This window comes from Oncorhynchus kisutch, linkage group LG6 (genome assembly GCF_002021735.2).
Source record: "Oncorhynchus kisutch isolate 150728-3 linkage group LG6, Okis_V2, whole genome shotgun sequence".
Classification (NCBI taxonomy): Eukaryota; Metazoa; Chordata; class Actinopteri; order Salmoniformes; family Salmonidae; genus Oncorhynchus; species Oncorhynchus kisutch.
This window is the reverse complement of record NC_034179.2, coordinates 57,711,333-57,728,176: the sequence shown is the minus strand read 5'-3', so window position 1 is coordinate 57,728,176 and position 16,844 is coordinate 57,711,333. Positions and strand designations below refer to the sequence as shown.

At 42.1% G+C, this 16,844-nt stretch overlaps 1 protein-coding gene across 10 annotated transcripts in view; it reads right to left on the bottom strand.

The window, feature by feature from the left end:
- Positions 1 to 16,844, bottom strand: part of LOC109893032 (peripheral-type benzodiazepine receptor-associated protein 1) — a 176,905-nt gene that overhangs the window by 115,446 nt on the left and 44,615 nt on the right. The gene's annotated exons all lie outside the window — the stretch shown is intronic.

Below are 16,844 nucleotides of genomic sequence, written 5' to 3'. Positions count from 1 at the left end.
AGATCGATGCGTTGCACTCTTTGTGTTTATAAAGCCCACTTGCATAAACTTCCATCCCAGCTTACTTCATTGTAAACCTACAGATGTACGAGCTACCTGGCCCTGTGGAGATCCCTTCAATCTCCACTGAGTTAGGTAAATCTGCCTCTTTTTTTTTCTCACCTTACTTGTGTGGAATAATCTCCAAAGCTCTCTAAAATTGGAAGAGTTGGTGCCTCTAGAGAAATTCAGTCAGCTGATTGAGGACCTTTTTCCTGACGAATGTGTATGTTTGATATGATTGTGTTTTGATTTTTGTGTATTGATGTGTATATTTATGAGTATAGCGTAAATGGATGTGTATTAATGTGTATGTTTGATACAGGACTCACCAGCATGACTCCCTGTTAAAAAAAAAGGTTCAATAAAAACTAAAACGAATACAAATGGGAGATTTTGGTGTACACTAACTCAAGGTTAAAGTTCAGTGTAAGGGACAAATCAGTTATGCACAAGTAGTATAAAGTAGGTGTTTTCGGCTTATGCATCCCCCCGTCTTTATTCATACTGTATGTGACAGGGGAGAACATTAACCACTTTCTACTGGAATCCTGTTATAATAAAAGTCAGAATTCCTCATACCATCTTTAGCCAATGACAAGTAAAAGAGAAGTTCAAAACATGTTGCAGCGCTACTTCTAGACAAAAAACAAGTATGTGAGAAAGCACTGAGTGGATTTCTTTCTCTCCTCTTTGTTACCATCGATCAGGAAGTGATACGAAGTGATGAACGGTGGGATAGACCCCCAAAACAGAACCTTTGATGATCCCACTGACTCGTTAAAACTGCAGAAGTGCCAGGGAGGGAGTGATGCAAGAATGTTCTGTTCCCTCTTCTTCCCTCCCAAGAGTGGGAGTATTGTTCTCCAACAACAACAAAAAAGAGAAACTAACCATCTCTGACCTACATCAACACTGTACAGTTACAGACTCACAATGACCATAGAATGGAAATGACAACTGCAAAAATGTACTTAGATGTTATTCTGCCGTCAGAAGTTCTTTTAACACATTACTCTATTCCAACTCAGTTCAAAATGTAATTGAGCTTTTGCCATGGTGCATTCGATGGGAAAACAAACACATTCTGTCTGATCTGTTAGGGAAAATCAATGCCCAGAGACTGCCATCTCTTTTCCAATTAGCCAACGTCTCTTATTTCACTTAACCGAGTGCTGAGAATAGTCCCTGTTTATAGCCCCTGTTTTACTGAACATCTCCTTTATTTCTCCCTATCCATTTTGGTTTCATCATTAGAAGCACACTGACAGGCCTCACCAGCCACCGGCCTGTAATCTTGGTGTGGTGTGCAGAGCTTCAGCGGTACCCAGACTACAGTACCCACAATCCACCTGTCCCACAAAGTCCTTACTATCTGCTGAAACAAGCTGGACTAGAGCAACACAGAGCTCATATCATAACAGCACAAAAGAGAGAAGCAGAATTGAAATAATTCCTAGACTTTTAGTTTCATCCTTGAACTAAACTGACAGAATTCAGCAGTTTATCAACACTGTTCATCAAGAATCTGGGTCATTCACTTCCAGCATTGGGTTACAATACATGTATTTGTTGTCATTGCAGGAAGCATAAATGGCTGAGAAATGAGTTGTCCCCAGTTTATGGGCTTGTATTGTTGGATGTTGTGAAATAAAATGAACAGAATGCTCTATTAGGATACATAGAAGATGTAAAAAAAAATGTTTTAACACAAATTGGATGGCTTGTATTCAAGAAGCGGTGCAATACTCGAGTGGCTTCTTCTAGAACACTTCATCAGCTTGACTTAGTACCATGCTCAAGTAGTAGATTGCCATGTAAATAAATAGCCAGCTGGGGCAATGTTTCCTCAGTCTCCGGTGGTGCTAAGTATACTACTGTGTCTACAGCACTTCTTTTTTGGCAAAAGCAAGCTAGATAAATACTCCCAAGTTTAATATGGGCATATTGTTATAGCACTTGTACACTTAACCTCTTCCCCGTTAATTGAAATCTACAGAAGACTGGGACCACGTACAGTGCAAAAAAATGAATACCCCCAGAACTAGCCTCAGCAGACTCTCTATAGATTTCATTTCCCAGGATCTTAATTGAGATTATGAGAGGAAAACCGGTAGCTGGCTTGTCTAAAACACAGCTTAATGTCTCCCAAAGAAGCTGTTGAATCTCAATAAAGATCCAGAGAATGAAACGACAATATCTGTCTGCTGAGGCTAGTTCTGACTGTGGGGTCTGTCTGAGGGGTGATTAATAACAGCAGCTCCCCCCCCCTCTCTCCCTGGCCCTCCACTCATCTATTAGTTATGAAACAACCCTTAAGTGTCCTCTCCAATCCCATCCTGCAGTTGTCAACGATCCATCGCCGCCGGGCGCTTTACGATGAAAGATTAGGGGGGTCTCAGCTTGTGCGCCACAGACAAACAAAGAGACCCCCCACCAAAAAACACCCCCAATGTTACACACCACACACACTCCCCCAATAACACCGCTGTTACCCCAAACACACATGCAGACACAAACACACACTTGCCCAGAACTCCCCTTCTCTCTCTATACTAAAGACCCTGTGGGTCATTCTGTTAATACTACCCAGAGGCACTGCCCAAAATTTTTAAAGGGACCGTCTGGATGTGACCCCCAACGCTGCCAGTCTGTCTGCCCTCCATATGCTGCTAATGGAAGGATCTGAGACACTGAAGTGCTGAGGTAACATGCGAGGCACCTGTCTGGCTCTTACTTAACCTAATCTTAACCCAGGTCTACGCTAAATGAAAGGGTTGGGTGCTGCTATTGACATGTTACTACAGGTTTTAATGGATGATGAGGTTGTTTTGTCAAAAACATGAATTTTGCTCTCATGCTCTCATTCTATTCTAGGTAGGAATTCATAACAAATTGGCCAGGAAAGCCAAATCAATCATGTGACATACGAACCACTCCCCAACCCCCCACCTACCCTCATCGCCAGCCATGTTATGTTTTACCTGCCCTTTCCAAAGCGTGATCTTAGCAGCTTGTTGTCCCATCATCCTCATAAACCTCCTCTCTATTAAAGACCTAGAGGTCGGCTCAGATTTTAACCCCTCAATAACCGCTCTCCTCATTGGACTTAAAGTAATAGTAATTAAGACTGACGCCGCCGCTCATCTCATAGCCCATGCATAAAAAACATAAACCAAAGCCAGGGGTCGGGTGTGTGTGCGTGCGTCTGCTAATGTGTGTGTATTTCTGAGGAGGTGTCAGACATGAGGAAGACATTGTCTGGCCTTTTAAAATTCAAAAGATGGGGGTGAGAAACATCAAGGGTCACCAAATTATTCAACGTAGTGCATTGTCAGCACAAAATAGAGTTATGTCTGCACTCAGGTAGCCTAGAGATGATTTGTCTACCCTCCCTTCATCCCTCCTCATCCCCCTTCCCTCGATCCTCCACCAGAACCTAAATCCTGGCTGCTTGAAAAGGATACGAAGCCTTAATCTCGTCAAAGAGAAATGCATATTGCATATGCACATCAACGCCTCTGCTTCACACCCCACCATCACTTCAGTTGGTCACAACTTCATTAAGAATGGACAATAGACTACAGATTATGGTAAAATGTAACCAATACAGGCAGAATTTTAAGTTACAAATCAAATTGTATTTGTCACATGCGCCGAATACAACAGTGAAATGCTTACTTACAAGCCCTTAACCAACAATGCAGTTAAGAAAATAAGAGTTAAGAAAACATTTACTAAATAAAATAAAGAGCAACAATAAAATAACGAGGCTATATACAGGGGGTACCGGTAAAGAGTCAATGTGAATGGGGTACACGTTAGCCGAGGTAATTTTGGTAATATGTACATGTAGGTAAGGGTAACGTGATGCATAGATAATGAACAGCGAGTAGCAGCAGTGTAAAAAAGGGGGAGGGAAGTCAATGCAAATAGTTTGGGTAGCCAAGCTGTTCAGCAGTCTTATGATTTGGGGGTAAAAGCTGTTAAGAAGCCTTTTGGACATACACTTGGCACTCCAGTACCGCTTGCCATGTGGTAGCAGAGAGAACAGTCTATGCCTAGGGTGGCTGGAGTCTTTTTTAGGGCCTTCCTCTGACCACCGCCTGGTATAGAGGTCCTGGATGGCAGGAAGCTTGGCCCCAGTGATGTACTGGGCCGTACCCACTACCCTCTATAGCATCTTGTGGTCGAAGGCTGAGCAGTTGCCATACCAGGTGGTGATGCTCTCAATGGTGCAGCTCTATAAAGTTGAGAGGATCTGAGGACCCATGCCAAATCTTTTCAGTCTCCCGAGGGGGAATAGGCGTTGTCATGCTCCCTTCATGACTGTCTTGGTGTTTGGACCATGATAGTTTGTTGGCGATGTGGACACCAAGGACCCTGAAGCTCTCAACCAGCTCCACTACAGCCCCATCGATGAGAATGGGGGTGTGTTCGGCCCTCCTTTTCCTGTAGAGCACGATCACCTCCTTTGTTTCGATCACGTTGCGGGAGAGGTTATTGTCCTGGCACCACACTGCCAGGTCTCTGACCTTCTCCCTATAGGCTGTCTCGTTGTTGTCGGTGATCAGGCCTACCAATGTTGTGTCGTCTGCAAACTTAATGAGGGTGTTGAGGATCAAGCGTGGCAGATGTGTTGCTATCTACCCTCACCACCTGGGGGCGGCCCGTCAGGAAGTGCAGGATCCAGTTGTGTTTAGTCAATGGATCCTTAGCTTAGTGATGAGCTTTGAGGGTACTATGGTGTTAAACGCTGAGCTGTAGTCAATGAATAGCATTCTCACATAAGTGTTCCTTTTGTCCAGGTGGGAAAGGGCAGTGTGGAGTGCAATAGAGAATGCATCATCTGTGGATCTGTTTGGGCAGTATGCAAATTGGTTTGGGTCTAGGGTTTCTGGGATACTGGTGTTGATGTGAGCTATTACCAACCTTTCAAAGCACTTCATGGCTATGGATGTGCTACGGGTCTGTAGTCATTTAGGCAGGTTGCGTTTGTGTTCTTGGGCACAGGGACTATATGGTGGTCTGCTTGAAATATGTTGGTATTTACAGACTCAATCAGGGACATGTTGAAAATGTCAGTGAAGACATGCCAGTTGGTCAGCACATGCCCGGAGCACACGACCTGGTAATCCGTCTGGCCCCTCAACCTTGTGTATGTTGACCTGTTTAAAGGTTTTGCTCACGTTGGCTACTGAGAGCGTGATCACACAGTCGTCCGGAACAGCTGATGCTCTCATGCATGCCTCGGTGTTGCTTGCCTGGAAGCGAGCATAGAAGTGATTTAGCTCGTCTGGTTGGCTCATGTCACTGGGCAGTTCGCGGCTGTATATCGCTTTGTAGTGTAATAGTTTGCAAGCTCTGCCACATAAGACGAGCGTCAGAGTCGGTGTAGTATGATTCAATCTTAGCCCTGTATTGATGCTTTGCCTGTTTGATGATTCGTCGCAGGGCATAGCAGGATTTCTTGTAAGCTTCCGGGTTAGAGTCACGCACCTTGAAAGCGGCAGCTCTACCCTTTTGCTCAATGCGAATGTTGCCTGTAATCCATGGCTTCTGATTGGGGTATGTACGTACAGTCAATGTGGGGACTACGTCCTCGATGCACTTATTGATAAAGCCAGTGGCTGGTGTGGTGGACTCCTCAATGCCATCGGAAGAATCCCGTAACATGTTCCAGTCTGTGATCGCAAAACAGTCCTGTAGTTTAGCATCTGCTTCATCTGACCACTTTTTTATAGACCGAGTCACTGGTACTTCCTGCTTTCATTTTTGCATGTAAGGAATCAGAGGATAGAGTAGAGTTGTGGTCGGATTTATCAAATGGAGGACGAGGGAGAGCTTTGTACGCGTCTCTGTGTGTGGAGTACAGGTGATCTAGAATTGTTTCCCCCTCTGGTTGCACATTTAACATGTTGATGGAAATTTGGTAGAACTGATTTAAGTTTCCCTGCATTAAAGTATCCGTCCACTAGGAGCGTCGCCTCTGGGTGAGTGGTTTCCTGTTTGCTTATTTCCTTATACAGCTGTCTGAGTGCAGTCTTAGTGCCAGCATCTGTCTGTGGTGGCAAATAAACAGCCACGAAAAGTATAGCTGAAAAAGCTCTAGGCAAGTAGTGTGGCCTACAATTTATTACAATATACTCTACTTCCGGCGAGCAAAATCTAGAGACTTCCTTAGATTTCACGCACCAGCTGTTGTTTACAATTATGCACAGACCGCCCCCCCCCCCTCGTCTTACCGGAGTGTGCTGTTCTATCTTGCCGGTGCAGCGTATATCCCACTAGCGGAACAGTTTTTGATGTCCCGTTGGTAGAATATTCGTGATCGTACCTCATCTAGTTTATTGTCCAATGATTGCACGTCAGGGAGTAGTATTGACGGTTGTGGCAGCTTTCCCACTCGCCTTTTCCGGGTCCTGACCAGGCATCCGGCTCCGGGGATGATGGCCCTGTCGGGTGTTTGGAGAATGTCTTGTGCTTCTTGCTTGTTAAAGAAAAAATCTTTGTTTAATCCGAGGTGAGTGATCGCTGTCCTGATATCCAGAATCTCTTTTTTTTTACCGTAAGATACATACATAAGGTTGCATTATGTACAAAATAAGTTACAAATAATGCAAAAAAACAACACATAATAGCACAATTGTTTGGGCGCCCATAAAACTTCTGCCATTTCTTCCGGCACATGTAGTAACCCAAAAAAAGTGTTAAGCAAATCAAAATATATTTTATATTTGAGTTTCTACAAAGTAGCCACCTTGATGACCGCTTTGCACACTCTTGGCATTCTATCTACAAGCTTCATGAGGTAGGCACCTGAAATGCATTTCAATTAACAGGTGTGCCTTGTTTAAAGTCAATTTGTGGAATTTCTTTCCTTCTTAATGCATTTGAGACAATCAGTTGTGTTGTGACAAGGTAGGGTTGGTATACAGAAGATAGGGCTATTTGGTTAAAGATCAAGTCCATATTATGGCAGGAACAGCTCAAAAAAGCAAAGAGAAATGACAGTCCATCATTACAGGATTGAAGGTCCCGAAAAACACAGTTGCCTCATCACTCTTAAATGGAAGAAGTTCAGAACCACCAAGACTCTTCCTAGAGCTATTTAATATAAGACAGAAAAATGGAACAGAAACACACGTGCCATTTACCACATAGAAGCTAAATATTTTTTATAATTTAATTATAGGTAGTCCTTTTTCTTTTATTGCAGGCTTTATCTAAATATCCGCAAACGGAAATACACAATGGACAAAAAAAAAATTCCTTTCTCCTCATCGCTCAGCCACATAATAACAGGGTATATTTGGCATGCTTTCTGGAATAAGAGCAATCGTATATCGTGTTAGAAAGGTCAGTAGAGGATGAAATGAGATTCATTCTCTATGGCTTCAAGGTCACAATAGTTACATAGCATTTCCTCTTCCATTTCACCAAAATACTGACCTGTTTCAATACAGAGAAAATATCCCTGATCTTACCTGTTTCAATATGGGGCGGCAGGGTAGCCTAGTGGTTAGAGCGTTGGACTAGTAACTGGAAGGTTGCAAGTTCAAACCCCCGAGCTGACAAGGTACAAAATCTGTCGTTCTGCCCCTGAATAGGCAGTTAACCCACTGTTCCTAGGCCGTCATTGAAAATAAGATTTTGTTCTTAACTGACTTGCCTAGTAAAATAAAGGTATTTTTTTTTTAAATACGCAGAGGCAATATACCTGATCTTACCTGTGCATATAGAGATATCTTGCTTTTATGTAAGTTTTACATAATATACAGTGCATTCGGAAAGTATTCAGACTCCTTGACTTTTTCCACATTTTGTTACGTACAGCCCTATTCTGAAATGGATTAAATAAAAGTTGTTCCTCAATCTACACATAATACCACATAATGACAAAGCGAACAGGTTTTTATTTTATTTTAGCAAATGTATTAATAACAAAAACAGAAATTCCTTATTTACATAAGTATTCAGATCCCTTGCTATGAGACTCGAAACTGAGCTCAAGTGCATTCTGTTTCCATTGATCATCGTTGAGATTTTTCTACAATTTGATTGGAGTCCACCACTCCTCAGTAAAAGGCACATGACAGCCCACTTGGAGTTTGCCAGAAGGCACCTAAAGGACTCAGACCATGAGGTTCTCTGATCCAATGAAGTTCAATGAAAGATTGAACATTTGGCCTGAATGTCAAGCGTGACGTCTGGAGGAAACCTGGCACAAACCCTACAGTGAAGCACGGTGGTGGCAGCATCATGCTGTGGGGATGTCTAAAAAAAGTGTTTGCTTTGTCATTATGGGGTATTGTGTAAATTGATGAGGGGAAAAAAACAATTCAATCAATTTTAGAATAATGCTGTAATGTAACAAAATGTGGAAAAAGTCATGCAGCCCGAATAATTACGTAAATGTGATATTTCAGTTAAAACATTTGCAAAATTGTCTAAAAAAACAGTGTTTTCTTTGTCATTATGGGGTATGTTGTTGTCAGTATGTAGATTGACAAGGGGAAAAAACAATTCAATCAATTTTAGAATAAGGCTGTAATGTAACAAAATGTGGAAAAATTCAAGGGGTTGAAACCCTTAATCAAACAAAAGGTTCTCAATTTGGGTACATGATTAATCTCCTCCACCCAAATGTTTTTCATTATCGCACCAACAGTTGTTTTTTCATAATATCTACAGTTGGAGTCAGATGCTTACATACACCTTAGCCAAATACATTTCAACTCAGTTTTTCACAATTCCTGACATTTAATTATTGTAAAAATTCCCTGTCTTAGGTCAGATAGGATCACCACTTTATTTTAAGAATGTGAAATGTCAGAATAAACAGTAGAGAGAATTATTTATTTCAGCTTTTATTTCTTCCATCACACATTCCCAGCAGGTCAGAAGTTTACATACACTCAATTCGTATTTGGTAGCATTGCCTTTAAATTGTTTAACTTGGGTCAAACGTTTCGGGTAGCCTTCCACAAGCTTCCCACCATAAGTTGGGTGAATTTTGGCCCATTCCTCCGGACAGAGCTGGTGTAACTGAGTCAGGTTTGTAGGCCTCCTTGCTCGCACATACTTTTTCAGTTCTTCCCAAGTCAGGGCTTTGTGATGGCCACTCTAATAACTTGACTTTGTTGTCCTTAAGCCATTTTGCCACAACTTGGGAAGTATGCTTGGAGTCATTGTCCATTTGGAAGATCCATTTTCCCATGATGTCAAGCAAAGAGGCACTGAGATTGGAGGTAGGCCTCGAAATACATCCACAGGTACACCACCAATTGACTCAAATGATGTCAAATAGCCTATCAGAACTTCTAAAACCATGACAATTTTCTGGAATTTTCCAGGCTGTTTAAAGGCACAGTCACCTTAGTGTATGTACATTTCTGACACACTGGAATTGTGATACAGTGAATAATAAGAGAAATAATCTGTCTGTAAACAATTGTTGGAAAAATGACTTGTGTCCTGCACAAAGTAGATGTCCTAACCGCCTTGCCAAAACTATGGTTTGTTAACAAGAAACTTGTGGAGTTGTTGAAAAACGAGTTTTAATGACTCCAACCTAAGTATATGTAAACTTCCGACTTCAACTGTCGGTAGAGTATATTGTGTCCCTTAATTTGGTTTTCGTACAGATGTTTACAGTCAGACTGTTGGAAAAGGTCAGACATTTCAGTTATCCAGGCAGACTTCTGGACACCTAAAAAGTAATGTACTGCTCTGTTATGGACATGTTCATTTTTAAAATACCTCTTAGCACCCCACACTCCTGCGGAATAGTCCAGAACAGGACACACTCATAAATACCCAAATATTTATAAATGCTAGTAAAACTCAAAAATGTGTTCACCAAAAACAAAACTGAAAAACACTTCTCTTCGTAGCTGGTTTTCTAAAATTAATTATCTGTGTTTTTGTCTTGTTGATCATGAGTCTCCATCTTATACACCAATTGACTGCATATAACAAAATGTTCTGCGGGTCTTGTTGTTTCTGCCATCAAAACAATATCAGCATATAAAAGGATACTTAGCATTTCATCATCATATCTTACTCCCATATTTAACGGTTTAATTTCTTTGCCAAATAATTTATAAACAGAGCAAACAAAGTGGGAGTCTCCTTGTTTTACACCTGAGGGGGTGGGAAACCAATTTGTACGATATTCATTAACACACACACAAGCAATTAGTACTTTTTAAAGAGACTGGATTGCGAGATACAATTTCCAATCAACCTCTATAGGCTAAAGTATCCCTATATACAAAATCAAAAGCTTTCTGGAAATCAATGAAACGTGCAAAAATAGGATTCTCTTTGTGCCATCTATTTCTGATTATTGTACAGACCGAGAAGATATGATCTTTACAGGCTCTGGATTGACAAAAAACAGTTCTTCCACCAGAATGTTTTTATTCTCCAAAAAAGGTCATTAGCCTATTGTTGAGAATAGATTAATATAATTTATAGACCTTACTTAATAAACGTATGGCTCTATAGTACAGTGGCACTCTCAGGTCATTTTTTGAAGATTTGGAAATGGTAATCACTATAGACTTATACCAAATGGATGGCAGTATACTGTACTCAAAGACAATTTGGAGCAAATCATATACGACATCAATTAATTTAGCAACAACGTTTTCACTGTGTACACAGGAAGTGCTACTACTCCATCACTACATTATACACCACTGCCTCCCCTGAAAGTCCTCATCAGGCTCCCAACAGAAGGCTCCGGTCGTCACCAGGCTCCTGATTGGTTATATCAGGTTAGGAAAAAACAATGACTAGGCAGCTTAATTGTAATTCAGATAAGAAATGTATTGGGTCGTTCCACCAAGTACTGGAACCTGGTGAAAAAAAAAAAAAATGCTTCACCTAATTTTAACATTGTCATAAACAGCACATGTTCAACTTAATAAAAACATGTTTTCCCATCTCAAGAGGTTAAATAAAATATTAAGTGCCAGGTAAAGTAACAGGGTTGATTGTAACAGGTTGGCAATTTCATCTTAAATCATCCATGAATCCCCTTTTGACAGGGAAAGGGAGGCTTGTTATGTGCAACAGGGAGGGGCAATTGTATGCAAGCATCACAAAAACAAATGTTATTGTTAAAACATTTCTAGCCTATCTATAGGTAACAGGGTTGACGTGTTACGACCCGCTCAGTTACCAACACAAAACGGACAAAAAGAGTAGAACCAGCTCACCTGCTTTTACAATAGGGTTTGACTATAAGATATTCAATGTTTCCACCCAACACATTATGAAGGAGCGTCGAGGATAAACAGCAGATAGAGAAGAACATGAGTGTCTAAAGGAGTAGAATGTTCCTGAAACAGAGCGAGCCGGGTCCCTAAAGCATATTCAGCCTGGCTGAGGGGCAGGGAGACTGGGACTGGAGGAGTTGCCAGGACCATCAATCTGAGACATGCCAGAGAGGAGCTCCAGGCAACAGAGGACACACCACTCGGAGTGTGCCTCAGAGCCTTGGAGAGGAAAGGGGAATGTCAGCTCTTCCTTTACTGTGTCACATCATATCCCTTTAATAACATACAGGGATATCGTCATTTATATGCCCAAATCGGCGATGTGTTTTTCAAAAATAATCTTAACAATAAGGTTTCTTATCTTGAGAAGATTCCCTCTTATAATAACAGCAAAACAGACATGCACATCATTGCAACACTGTACAAGTACAACCAGATCAATGATACGAATATTCCCAGATAATATATTTTTTTTTACAACCCAGCCACCTCCTCAGCTCAGGGTCACATATAGCTAGAGCAATTGACATTCAGAAAAGCTATTTCAGTAACACGGGCCAACCCCCAGTCCCTCAGCCCACTCACAGTGTTTCTCATTGTGTAGGAGATTAACAATAATCATAGGTCCCATCTCTCTGAGCGTTGAGAGGGTAGGTTCCAAGCGCCACTGAAATGTCTGAGGGCAGGGAGTCAAACCTCAGAGGAACAGAGGAGACCCAGAGCCTGTCTGGGAGCCTGAGGACCAAGGTGGGAGTACAAGATGCATGTAATGAGGCCAACACTACACAGAGAGAGAAGAGGAGGAGGGAGAAAGAGATGGAGTGGGGTGAAGAGAGAGAGATACAGTGCATTCGGAAAGTATTCAGACCCCTTCACTTTTTCCACATTTTGTTACGTTACAGCCTTATTCTAAAATTGATTAAAAAATTTTAAAATTCATCAATCTACACACAATAGCCCGTAATGACAAAGCGAAACGTTTTTTTTTTTAAATGTTTGCAAATGTATAAAAATATCTGAAATACCTTATTTACATAAGTATTCAGCCACTTTGCTATGAGACTCTAAATTGAGTTATCCGGTGCACCGTTTACATTGATAAACCTTGAGATGTTTTTACAACATGGAGTCCACCTGTGGTAAATTAAATTGATTGGAGATGTCTATATAAGGTCCCACAGTTGACAGTGCATGTCAGAGCAAAAACCAAGCCATGAGGTCGAAGGAATCGTCCATAGAGCTCCGAAACAAGATTGTGTCGAGGCACAGATCTGGGGAAGGGTACCAAAAAATGTCTGCAGCATTGAAGGTCCCCAAGAACACAGTGGTCTCCATCATTCTTAAATGGGAGAAGTGTGGAACCCCCAAGACTCTTCCTAGAGCTGGCCGCCCAGCCAAATGAGCAATCGGGGGAGAAGGGCCTTGGTCAGGGAGGTGAGCAACATTGATTGGACTAAATAACTTTTGGTATTTTAATTTTTTGTATTTCATAACAATTTTAAACACATTGTGTGTGCTCTCAGGCCTCTACCACATATCTAAAATACAAAATCCATGTGTACATATGTGTAGAGTGTGTGTCTTATCATGTGTAAGCTTGTGTCTGTGTGGGTCTCGTCACTGTCCCCATTGTTCCATAAGGTGTATTTTTATGTTTTTTTACATTTGATTCTACTGCTTGCATCAGTTACCTGAAGTGGAATAGAGTTCCATGTAGCCATGGCTCTATGTAGTACTGTGAGCCTCCCAATCTGTTCTGGACTTTGGGATTGTAAAGACACCTCTGGTGGCATGTCTTGTGGGGTATGCATGGGTGTCCGAGCTGCGTGCTAGTAGTTCAAAACAGACAGCTCAGTGCATTCAGCATGTCAATACTTCTTACAAGAACAAGTATTGATGAAGTCAATCTCTCCTCTACTTTGAGCCATGAAAGATTGACATGCATATTGTTAAAGTTAACCATCCTTGTACATTTAAGGGCCAGCCATGCTGCCATGTTCTGAGAAAATTACCATTTTCCTAAGTTCCTCTTTGTGGCACCTGACTACACGACTGAAAAGTAGTCCAGGGCCTGTAGGACCTGTCTTGTTGATAATGTTAAGGCAGAGCAGCACTTCATTATGGACAGACTTCTCCCCTCTTAGCTACTGTTGCAGCAACATGTTTTGACCATGACAGTTTTACAATCCAGGGTTACTCTAAGCAGTTTAGTCACCTCAAATTGCTCAATTTATACATTCATTACAATATTTAGTTGAGGTTTAAGGTTTAGTGAATGATTTGTCCCAAATACAATGCTTTTAGTTTTAGAAATATTTAGGACTAACTTTTTTGCCACCCATTCTGAAACTGACTAAAGTGTTGCAGTGATTTCACTCACTGTGGTAGCTGACATGTATAGTGTTGAGTCATTCTCATACAAAGGCACACAGGCTTTACTCAGAGCCAGTAGCAGGCCATTAGTAAAGATTGAAAAAAGTAAGCTAGACAGCTGCCTTGGGGAATTCCTGAGTCTATATGGATTATGTTGGGGAGGTTTTCATTAAAAGAACACCCTCTGTTCTGTTAGACAGGTAACCTGTAAATAGGCCGCAACACCGCCCCCACTGCCATTTATGTATTTTCTGTAGATGTTATAACCATGTATTGCTACCAATTTATCAAAGGTATTATCGAAGTGAGTTTCAGAGATAATCCAAATATGAATGTCATCTGTTACTAGCAAATGGGATATCTTGAACCTTGTTTCTTAGGCTTCATATGTTAATGTGAGCTATTTTTAGCACTTTGAGATGCGTGATTATTTCTATTGCTTTACCCTCGGAAGCTTATCAAAAGAAGACATTAAGACAATTTGCATAACGCCCCGATAGGTCCACAGACGATGCAATCGCCATCCCACTGCACACTGCCCTATCCCATCTGGAAAGAGGAATACCTATGTAAGAAAGCTGTTCATTGACTACAGCTCAGCATTCAACACCAGAGTACCCTCCAAGCTCATCATTAAGCTTGAGGCCCTGGGTCTCAACCCCGCCCTATGCAATTGGGTCCTGGACTTTCTGACGAGCCTCCCCCAGGTGGTGAAGGTAGGAAACAACATCTCCACTTCGCTGATCCTCAACATTGGGGCCCCACAGGGGTGCGTGCTCAGCCCCCTCCTATACTCCCTGTTGACCCATTACTGCATGGCCATGCACACCTCCAACTCGATCATCAAGTTTGCAGACGACAACTACAGTGGCCTTGATTAACAACAACGACGAGACAGCATACAGGGACGAGGTGAGGGCACTCGAAGTGTGGTGTCAGGAAAACAACCTCTCACTCAACATCAACAAAACAAAGGAGATGATCGTGGACTTCAGGAAACAGCAGAGGGAGCACCCCCCTATCCACATCGACGGGACAGCAGTGGAGAAGGTGGAAAGCTTTAAATTCCTCTGCGTACACATCACAGACTGTGTAGTGAAGAAGGCGCAACAGCACCTCTTCAATCTCAGGAGGCTGAAGAAATTTGGCTTGGCACCTGAAACTCTCAAACTTTTACAGTCGTACAATTGAGGGTATCCTGTCGGGCTGTATCACCGCCTGGTATGGCAACTGCACTGCCCACAACCACAAGGCTCTCCAGAGGGTGGTGCGGTCTGCACAATGCATCACAGAGGAAAACTACCTGCCCTCCAGGACACCTACAGCACCCGATGTCACAGGAAGGCCAAAAAGATCATCAAGGACAACAACCACCCAAGCCACTGCCTGTTCACACCACTACCATCCAGAAGGCGAGGTCAGTACAGGTGCATCAAAGCTGGGACCGAGACTGAAAAAAAGCTTCTATCTCAAGGCCACAGTTAAATAGCCATCACTAACACAGAGAGGCTGCTGCCTACATACAGACTCGAAATCATTGGCCACTTTATTAAATGGATCACTAGTCACTTTAATAATGCCACTTCAATAATGTTTACATACTCATATGTATTTATTTAGGACTTTTTAGGGAGTAAAAATGGATTCCCATTCAAAATCCGATTAGTCAAAACCCCATTTTTCTTACCAATTTCAAATCTTGTCTCATCGCAGCAACTCCAACGGGCTCAGGAGAGGCGAAGTCATGCGTCCTCTGAAACATGACCCACTTGTCGGCGCTACTTAAACACCTCCCAGCTTAACCCGAAATCCAGCTGCACCAATGTGTCGGAAGAAACAAACATGTAGTGCCTTAGACCACTGCGCCACTCGGCGGGTCAAAATCCTATTTTCCTGACCAAACCTAAAACTTAAGCCTAAATTAGCATTTTAACAAATTCAGGACATGAAAAAAGTCCAGACTTTTCAAAATGTTTGCTTTCTTACCATATCGAAACATTATGGTGACTTGTCAGGACATTCTGGTCCTGATAGCGTAGGAAAACATGCACACACCACCAGTTATTTTGTTCCAGACAAATGGCCTGGTGTTGTTTCACCAAACATCACCATATGTGCAAGTGAATGGCCAAGCATACAAAGGGCTCTGTAACACATTAATTATTATGAGGCAGAACAGTGTTTGAGTGTGGAAGATTTATTACACTATGAAACAGAGAGACAGGCCATTCATCCTGAGCTCACAGGTCATTGGGGGTGAAGGGTGTATGTGTGTGCATACAGGGGCTAGGGGATTTCATCTGAACTGCTGGGATGGGGTATACAGGAGGATCGTGTCAAGTCACCATCCCTCAGGGATATACCAAACGAGAGTGATAACCCTTTGGTTTGATCTACTTTATCATCAGACAAACCTAATCTACCTCCTACAGCCCAACAAAAAGTCTCTAGTCTCCACATCTGGGCAAACACAATGGAATGGTATGTTCCAGGTTGTCTTTATTGCAGGTCCGCAGATCTAAAAATGGCAAGAGAAGTGTTTGACTTTTCAAGAACCACATTGATATGCTACAGCAATCTTCTGATATGGGCGTGCGACTGCAAAAAGAAAACCTGGAACGTGACCAATAAAATGTCTCACAACACAAACCTCGAGACTGCCATAAGACATTCACTCTCCCCCACACTGGCACATGTGGGGTGGGCTAGACTGTACTGATGTCTGCCCTTAACCCTTAAGTCATAGGATGAGGTGATTGAAATGTATAGTATGAACCCACAAAGACTAGACTATGTAAGAGGACTGGTTAAATAACAAAAAAAAGACTCATTTAAAAACACTGTTCAGAATAATCACTGTTGGAGAAAATAGAAAGATTGCTTAGGCTTTTAAGGTCTCTGTATAGCTTGTAAGTGCCAACACCTACAAGCTCCAGCAATGAATTACATTGGAGACTGTGTGGGCGGCACTCTTACCTGAAAAAGATGGTGCAGCACAACCCAGAGACAAGCATCTCCTATCCCCTGATGTTTTGAAAGCAACGTGAATCACATGATAAGGGGTTTATAAAATCATGGGAAGAGAACAGGACAGCATGTATAGCGATACTGATCTGAAGGGCCCAACTCCCAGGCTAGAGGCTA